Raw genomic sequence first — 7,578 nt, 5'->3', positions numbered from 1 at the left:
AGTTGACGTGCATTTTAAAATAATCACAAACATTATAGCCACAAAATTAATTTTTACAAGTTGTAGACATTGCCCGTTACACCAGACATTGGACTACACTGTCAAGAGCTTTGACATCTACAATGACGTCTACAAAGCAGGCTTATACTGGTAGAATGTTTCATACCATAATTACTGTGTGTTCAGAGCTCACGTGTGAAGTATGGATACTGCTGCTTCAGCAAGAACCGAGGATGAGCACCCTTCCTGGTTCTGAAAAAAAATAACAGAGGAAATGCCTTAAGCAGGATTCTGAAACGGGGTTGAATGAAACAAGAATGAACAAGAAATTCTTTCAAAACATGTAAAGCAATGCAAACAAATATTTATTTCAACTTATTTCTACAAAAGACCACCTCATGAAGACTGGTGGTGGGGTATTGGCTCAAAAAAAAAAGCAGAGAGCACTTATACAAATGCTACAGGGAGCTTTCGCAGCCAACAATTGTTTGAACACACCTAAACTAATCACTGTTCAACAAACTCATAAAAAATGTTTGAATGCATAAAAAACCAGTGGTAAACACAGGAAACAGTTAAAACAGAATGACGGCACAAGTTTGTCCCGTCGTTCTCTTCTGTGTCCTGGGTTTTCCTATGGTTTTTCATCCATTCAAACATGTACCAGCTAGCCCAGTCCAACGCCTTGGTATCATAAAAATATGGATAGTCAATCCTTACACAAAGTTGAAAAAAAAAGAAAGTATAAAGTAGGTGACAAAATTAAAACGACAGCAAATTGGTTGGCTTTTAATTTTAAATGATAATATAAAAAATAATGGCATGAATGAAAGTGAGCAGCATGCGAAGTACCTTGTTGCTAGCCCGACATTCCACTTTGAAGCAAAATGTCCGCTTTCAACACTACATAGGCTAAACATGCAATGAGGCATTCCTTTAGGCACACAAAATATACCATAATTGTTAAAAAGCTAGGAATCAGTTGAAAAAACCTGACCACGACAAATTGGAATTAGTGACTAGATACAGTTTCAGAAATACACAGCGACATCATATAAAAATATATGGTTCCCATACAAAGATTGATCATAACAAAAATTCAGGACATTTATCAGACTGGCATCAATGTGCAAAGCAGCTTAATGAAGGAAGACGGTCTTCACTAAAAACATGTTAATATTGGGAGCTCATGTGCTTCCCTGCAAGTTGGGTGTGTAAACCCACTGACATCTTAACTAACCCGCCTGAATCATCACTTGATAGACATTGAGGAATTTTACGAATTGGTTTATTGTAGCCAGCTGTCTAGTTTATTTCCCTATTTTTCTTGGCATTTCGTGTCTAATTCTAAATTTGGTGACTAGATAGCTTTTACTATGGTCATGCACTGGTGACAACGAATATTTGATTTTACTTTAAAAAAATTTCAGTTTTGTTTTATTGCTCACCAGCCAACGATCTGAAATATCAGAGGTGCTTAAAACGTATGTTGGCATTTCCTTCCTGCAGTGTAGTACAAATAATCATGACTTTTACCATAATTTGTTCACAAATCGTAATATGTGGAAAGTATTCAGCTTAATGAAAATGTCATTTCAGAAGCATGCACAATCAACAAGGCCTCAATGACTCTCATGACGTGGTCCACTTGTTTCTGTCACAAATAACCTGAGTGCAGACACATTCCACCGAAGACGAAGGTAACATGCCCTCTTGGGTGATGAATATTTAAAAAGCCTTACGAGTAAATTTGCTGCTGAGCACGTGAAATTGTGGCATTAAAACAAAAGATCCCTCTGCGGCATCTTTCACTTGGAGGAGCGCTTGACCACAAACTTTGAGAAGCTGGAAAATGCTCCATGAACCGCTCCAGCCAGCAGAAACGATGCAGGACACAAGTTGGTAGGCGGACCGTTGGCATCCTGCGATTGTGAAGATATTTCTGTTTAGTAGATGCTCTTCTTTTTGTACCACTGTTTATTTCACCTTTAACAAGCAGCTGAACTCCTTAACGTTCGCATAATAAAATGCTGCAATGCGGAACAGTTAGCAGGGTTACCTCAATTTTGCTTTTCTACGAATTAACACAATGTAGGTAATCTGCACACAACTACAATCAAAGTACAATTTTCACCTACTTCACTGCTAACATCAGCGTTTGACTGCTCAAGCACAAATACAGGTTAGACATGTGAGCAATCTGCTAAACGTATCCCCACAAACTGAACAATCAGGCATCAGAAATCGGCAAGGAAGGAGGTGTCACGTTTAAATGGCACTTTTTTTGTTCAAAACATAAACAACACCTGGAAGCTTGAAGCGTGAGAGGGGGTCTTTCACACTGACAATGTCTGAACATAGCTTGCTAGTGGGCACCTGCACGATGTGCACAATGTGTTTCTTGAAAATGCGTGCGAAAGTTTGATTGATGTGTAGGACGAGAATTGCAGCACGTTTTGACACAGGCCTTGTGGACGCTTCTGCCTGCTAATGTCAATGTGGATTCTTGCTAGTCGCCCTCTTCGCTTCTTTCTGAATATAATGCTTTAGGCATTATATTCAGGACAACGACTGCATCAAAACGTGCAGCAATTACCTACGTCCCACACATCGGTGAAACTCTCGCACACATTTTCAAGACACGCAGTGCATACATTGTGCATGTGCCCACTAGCAAGCTGCGTTCTGACATTGTCAGCGTGAGAGACCCCCTCTCACGCTCCAAGCTTCCGGGTATTGTTTATTAGATTCCATGCGCTGAATGCAAATCAGTGTACATTGGCGAAACGGGCAATCTGCACAGAAGATTAATGCAGCACTGGAACGAAGTGAACAAGGGCCATGCAAAAACAAGTCCACTGGCAGAGCACCGTGAGAGGACGGGACACGTGGTGGACTGGAACAAGACAAAATTACTGACAACTGAGTGCAATCTATCTTCTCGATTACTGCTCGAGTCCCTCATTGTTCAGACGACGCCCAACATTATCAACATAATGGATGGCAATCTGCACCATATCTATGCAAACTCATTACGCAGCGTAATGCCCAATATATAGCTTCGTTTTCCACGACACATGCTCACCGTGAACAAGCAACAAACCGTTAAATGGCTTTCTTGACTTGGTCAGTGACCTACGTTTCATCACTGCAATAATGCTTCTACCTGCCTACACGGCATTCCATCAAACACTGGACTACACCACATGAGCCATTGGCGTTCTTAACCTGTACCAGAGTATATAACCTTTCACTACTGCTATGAGATAGACCCATAAACGCACTTCAATATGGCCTTTATATTTAGCTCTTGGAAACATTATGTATAATTTTACCTTTAAGTTGCACCTGCTACAGCAGCTGGTACTATACCAAAAACATGAAAAAAAAAAACGGTGGTTTAACACGCCAAAGCTACACTTGGGATATGGGGAGCACTGTAGGGGAAGGCTTCGCATTAATTTTGACCATCTGGGTATTTTTGTGCGCATCGAAATCTCCAAACACGGGCGTCTTTACGTGTTGCCTCCATCTGAAAAGCGGCTACACCAAGCGGTATCTAACCGACATTCGCCTCCACAGCACACCACCCTAGCCACGGCAGTGGGTTAAACATATGAAATAAAGCGAGTTTTGGAGTGCAAATGAAAATATTAATCACACGTCTTATTTTCCCAATCGATGTACCTTTTGAAATCCACCATGCAATCCCCCCTCCCCTACCGGCCTACCAAAACACCTTTGTCTCAAGAGGTAATCAGGCTGTTGTTAATGAAGTAAGTATTTACAATCCGAGACTTGCCACCGTTAAAGTCATGCACTTTGTTTTAGAGATAAGCGACATTAGCCATTTGCAGCACCAGGAGTTAATTGTGCTAAGATCAGATTGAAAGCATTGACGGTAGTAGTTGAAAGAAATTGTGTGATAAATTACAACATCATCTGCAAATAGACTTACATGGGAGGATATGCAACATGGAAGATAGACCAAGCAACCTGCCTGGGGGGACAACAAAGTGGCACGAGCAAAAGAAGTATATAGTTATTAGAAGTAAACTGCATTTGAGAAGAATGAAAATCTTTTGCTCAAGTGAGGACATTAGGGTGAAGTTTGAGAAGTAGTCTGTGGTGTGCAATGCGATTGAATGCTTTAGAAAAATCGAGAAAAACTACCGCAGTTTGTAAGCCTGTGTCAATGGATCAATGTAGATCGTGAACAAATCCTGAAAGTTGTGTTTCTCAAGTAACCCTTGTGAAAACCGTGGTGATACTCGAATGTGATATTGTGATTTTATAAATAATTAGCGACCTGAGAGTGGATGAAATGTTTCCTGACCTTGCATATGGTGCTTGTTAGGGAAATTTAATGGTGAAGTACCGTCTCCTGATTTAAAGACTGGTGCTACCTCGACTATCTTCCAACCATTGAGATTAGTGCCTGTCATGAGAGACTGCGAAAAAAGCGCTGTCAGAATTCTACAGACTGCGGGATGTACTTTTCGGTATAGTATGATTATTACCAGTATGATCTGAAGTAGACCAGTTTGTATTGCAAGTTTAAAACCATATCGAAAGATCCTAAATGTTTGCTTGGCTTGATTACATACGAATACTTGCTTCAAAGTCAGTTCAATTTCTCTTCTTGCCCTTTAGTCGTCAGCCCAAGATTCTCTTCAATATCTCTGCTAAGCAATGACACGCTCCATACGCACAGCACTGCTTCATGAAAATGTTTCAAATAATCAGAGGCCACAGCACTGCTAACAGGTATACATCATGGCAAGTTCCACAACATGCAATAACTAACCTGAAAATACATAATCGGTGGGTGCACCGATATGGCAGCAGTGCCTGGACCGATGTGTCGAGCAAATGCGCTGACTTCTGAACGGGTGGTCCAAGCGGCCAGATGATGGATGAATGACCATTCCTGGCGGCAAAGCGTACGGAGCACCAACGAAAGTCCAGGCAGTACTTGGGTACAGCAGGTGCAGTGTCGGTTGGCCAAGGGAGGCCCTGGCAAAGCCTTTGAAACTGGACTGGAAGGCAGCTGACCCAGGACAGCCAGCAGCAGCACCTGCAGGTGCATAATCTGTGAGTGTGCTGACACTTGTTGAAATACAAGAAGAGCACACACAAAGCACGAATGCTTACATCAAGTAGATTTTTAATCGTTTAAAGACAGTAACCTCCAAGGCACTAAGAGCATTCCCGGAACACCCCAAGTGAAATTTAGGTCACAGTAAGAATGTATTTATTAGACCCGCAGGTACTGTGAGTGGGGTATGCATGATATATGCAAAGCTAGCTACTGAGCTAATTTGCATGGAACGCATGCTAGCAGCTCATCTGTATCCCTTGCTTTCAATCGGAACTGGTGTGTGATAGTTGAGGCTCCTCCATTTCAATGTCTGACTTGTATCTGCACGTTCAATTCTCCAATATAAATCGAGTTGAGTGAGTGCCTACAGCTTTTTTGTTAGTCTCTGTATGGCCTGCGGTTTTGCGAAAATGAGAACTTGCGAATTGGCTCAATTTTCTGCACTAATTTAAACAATACATATGCCTCTGATATCAAGCCCCAGACTTCACGAGAGCTACTCTGACAGAATCGGCAGGCGCCTCGTAGGCGTTGTGAAATCTCCCCCACTACCCCGAGACTATGCTAACTCCCTGCGAGGCCACATGCGCGCATTTCACCTTCAATTTGCACGTATGTGAATTCTATACCTCTATGAACTCTCAGACGGGCGTCGTCCTATTCGTGCCGGACTCGTAAAACTCGGCAACGTAAATTACCGCACTCGCTCGCTGGCACGCGGCCCGAACTCTCTCACCGTTTCCGGCCCTTGCATACTATTTTCTCCACCTTGCACTTTGTAAATTCTCATGTTTAACTACACCTCGTGCGCCCTCATCTCTTGCCTGCTTTTCTTCCAGCACAACTCCGTCAGCACCCGGTCGACGCGTACGCTGTCGGGGCGCGTTGGCGAGCGAGTACGGCAATTTCGCTGTTGTCGAGCTTCACGAGAACAGCACACATATCGCGGCCCGAAGACCGCGAGGCGTACGGTCGCCGGTCTCGCGAGCGCAATAGCTGCGAAGCGCACTGCACGGAATTAGTGAAGGGGGGGGGGGGAGATTTCACAACACCTACGAGACGCCAGCCATTCAATCACGTGTACGCGTTTTCACATGCACTTCCAGGGAACCTCCTGTTCATGTTATTTCTTGGTATACCGCGGGTATTCACGAGGGAGGACTAATCACAGCGTTGTGCCACTCACGCGAAATTGCGACTGCGATCTGCAACCGCAAAGGCACTGTTTGAGAGACACCTAAACAAACGCCCCGGTGTTAAAGAGCCTTGCGTGATGTGAAATTATTAGCAGCCGTGTACCATAGCGCGAGCATCGTAGCCAAGGTCTAGCTTCAGCGTAAATTGATGCTGACTTCTGCGGAAACGGTGGACTGGGCGCCAAACAAGTATACTAACTCACGTAGGCTCTCAGAGCAAACGAGATGGGGGTCTAGCGAATTACTGACCCATAAACACCAGAACTCATTCCAACCAAATACAGAATAATAAAAAATGCGTACTTACCCGAGCAAAAACGATGTTTCCAACGTAAAATTCTCCTTCACTGTCGTCTTCATCTCGCGGACACACGAACACGCTTTGTTCTGATGCAATGTCATCCACTTTTGACGCGCAGTATTTTATCCGGCGATGATCGTTCTTCCGGGGTCCCCATGTTCAACACACGCGTAGGTTAGAAGGGTAGACATCACCCATAAAGCTTCTATAACTATGATTTAAGCTTGAAATAGATAAAACAGATTAAATCACGCCACCAACCACTCGGCACAAAACGCTATGAAAAAACACACACAAAAGTGAGAGATAGTTGCCAGACTTCAAATGCAGCACCTCTAAGTTTGACGAAAATTGTGTTACTACTGTAATGTTGGTAATTATCTTTCTGCTTTCAAAGTCTGAAATGTGTTTATAACTTAAATTTAAGGTTTTTAAACACAAAAAGTGAATACACATAAAGTAATTGACATATATACTGATATTGTAAAGACGTTTGTTTTGGTTTTGTTTTCACGGCGGGCTTCTCAAGAGAGAACGTGTGAGAAAACGAGCTACTTTGGGTTTAGGAAGAGGGCGGTAAATGTCGGCGTGATAGAAAGCAAGGAACAGGTGCTTACCCTGGTCGTTAAAAAAGGAGCTAATGAAACCCTCACGTAAAAAAAAAAAAAAAAAACACGTTCGACGAGGAATCGAACCATTGACCTACAAAACAGTAAACGGACGCGTTAACAAACAGCTATGTCGGCGGGCGTGTTCAAGGCGCCTAAAACAACTCTATACTTACGTAAGTTGTCGACGAATATTGTTGCTTGTGTCTAGTCATCGCCTCCTTTAACGATGGTCTAGTTTATGCTGCATTTTTGAAATTCTGGCTGTCCTAACGCTTGTTTCTCACGCACCGGTCTTGCAGACGAGGCCGCATTGCTAGCGCTGCAAGCGATTGAGCCAAAGCTCCATTATTTGACTCAAGCAAAGCTATC

At 43.0% G+C, this 7,578-nt stretch overlaps 1 long non-coding RNA gene across 1 annotated transcript; it reads right to left on the bottom strand.

Moving 5' to 3' along the window:
• Positions 1-344: 344 nt before the first annotated feature.
• LOC144158863 (uncharacterized) lies at positions 345-7,278 on the bottom strand. Its single transcript, XR_013320191.1, has 3 exons — positions 6,605-7,278; positions 4,808-5,077; positions 345-1,922 (listed from the first exon to the last, which is right to left on the bottom strand). It is a non-coding gene; the product is annotated as an uncharacterized LOC144158863 (long non-coding RNA).
• Positions 7,279-7,578: the final 300 nt, after the last annotated feature.

This window comes from Haemaphysalis longicornis, unplaced genomic scaffold, assembly GCF_048455015.1.
Source record: "Haemaphysalis longicornis isolate Haplotype H1 unplaced genomic scaffold, Haemaphysalis longicornis Haplotype H1 scaffold_10, whole genome shotgun sequence".
In the NCBI taxonomy this organism is placed as follows: Eukaryota; Metazoa; Arthropoda; class Arachnida; order Ixodida; family Ixodidae; genus Haemaphysalis; species Haemaphysalis longicornis.
The sequence above is the reverse complement of the archived record's forward strand: the minus strand, read 5'-3'. Positions and strand labels throughout refer to the sequence as shown.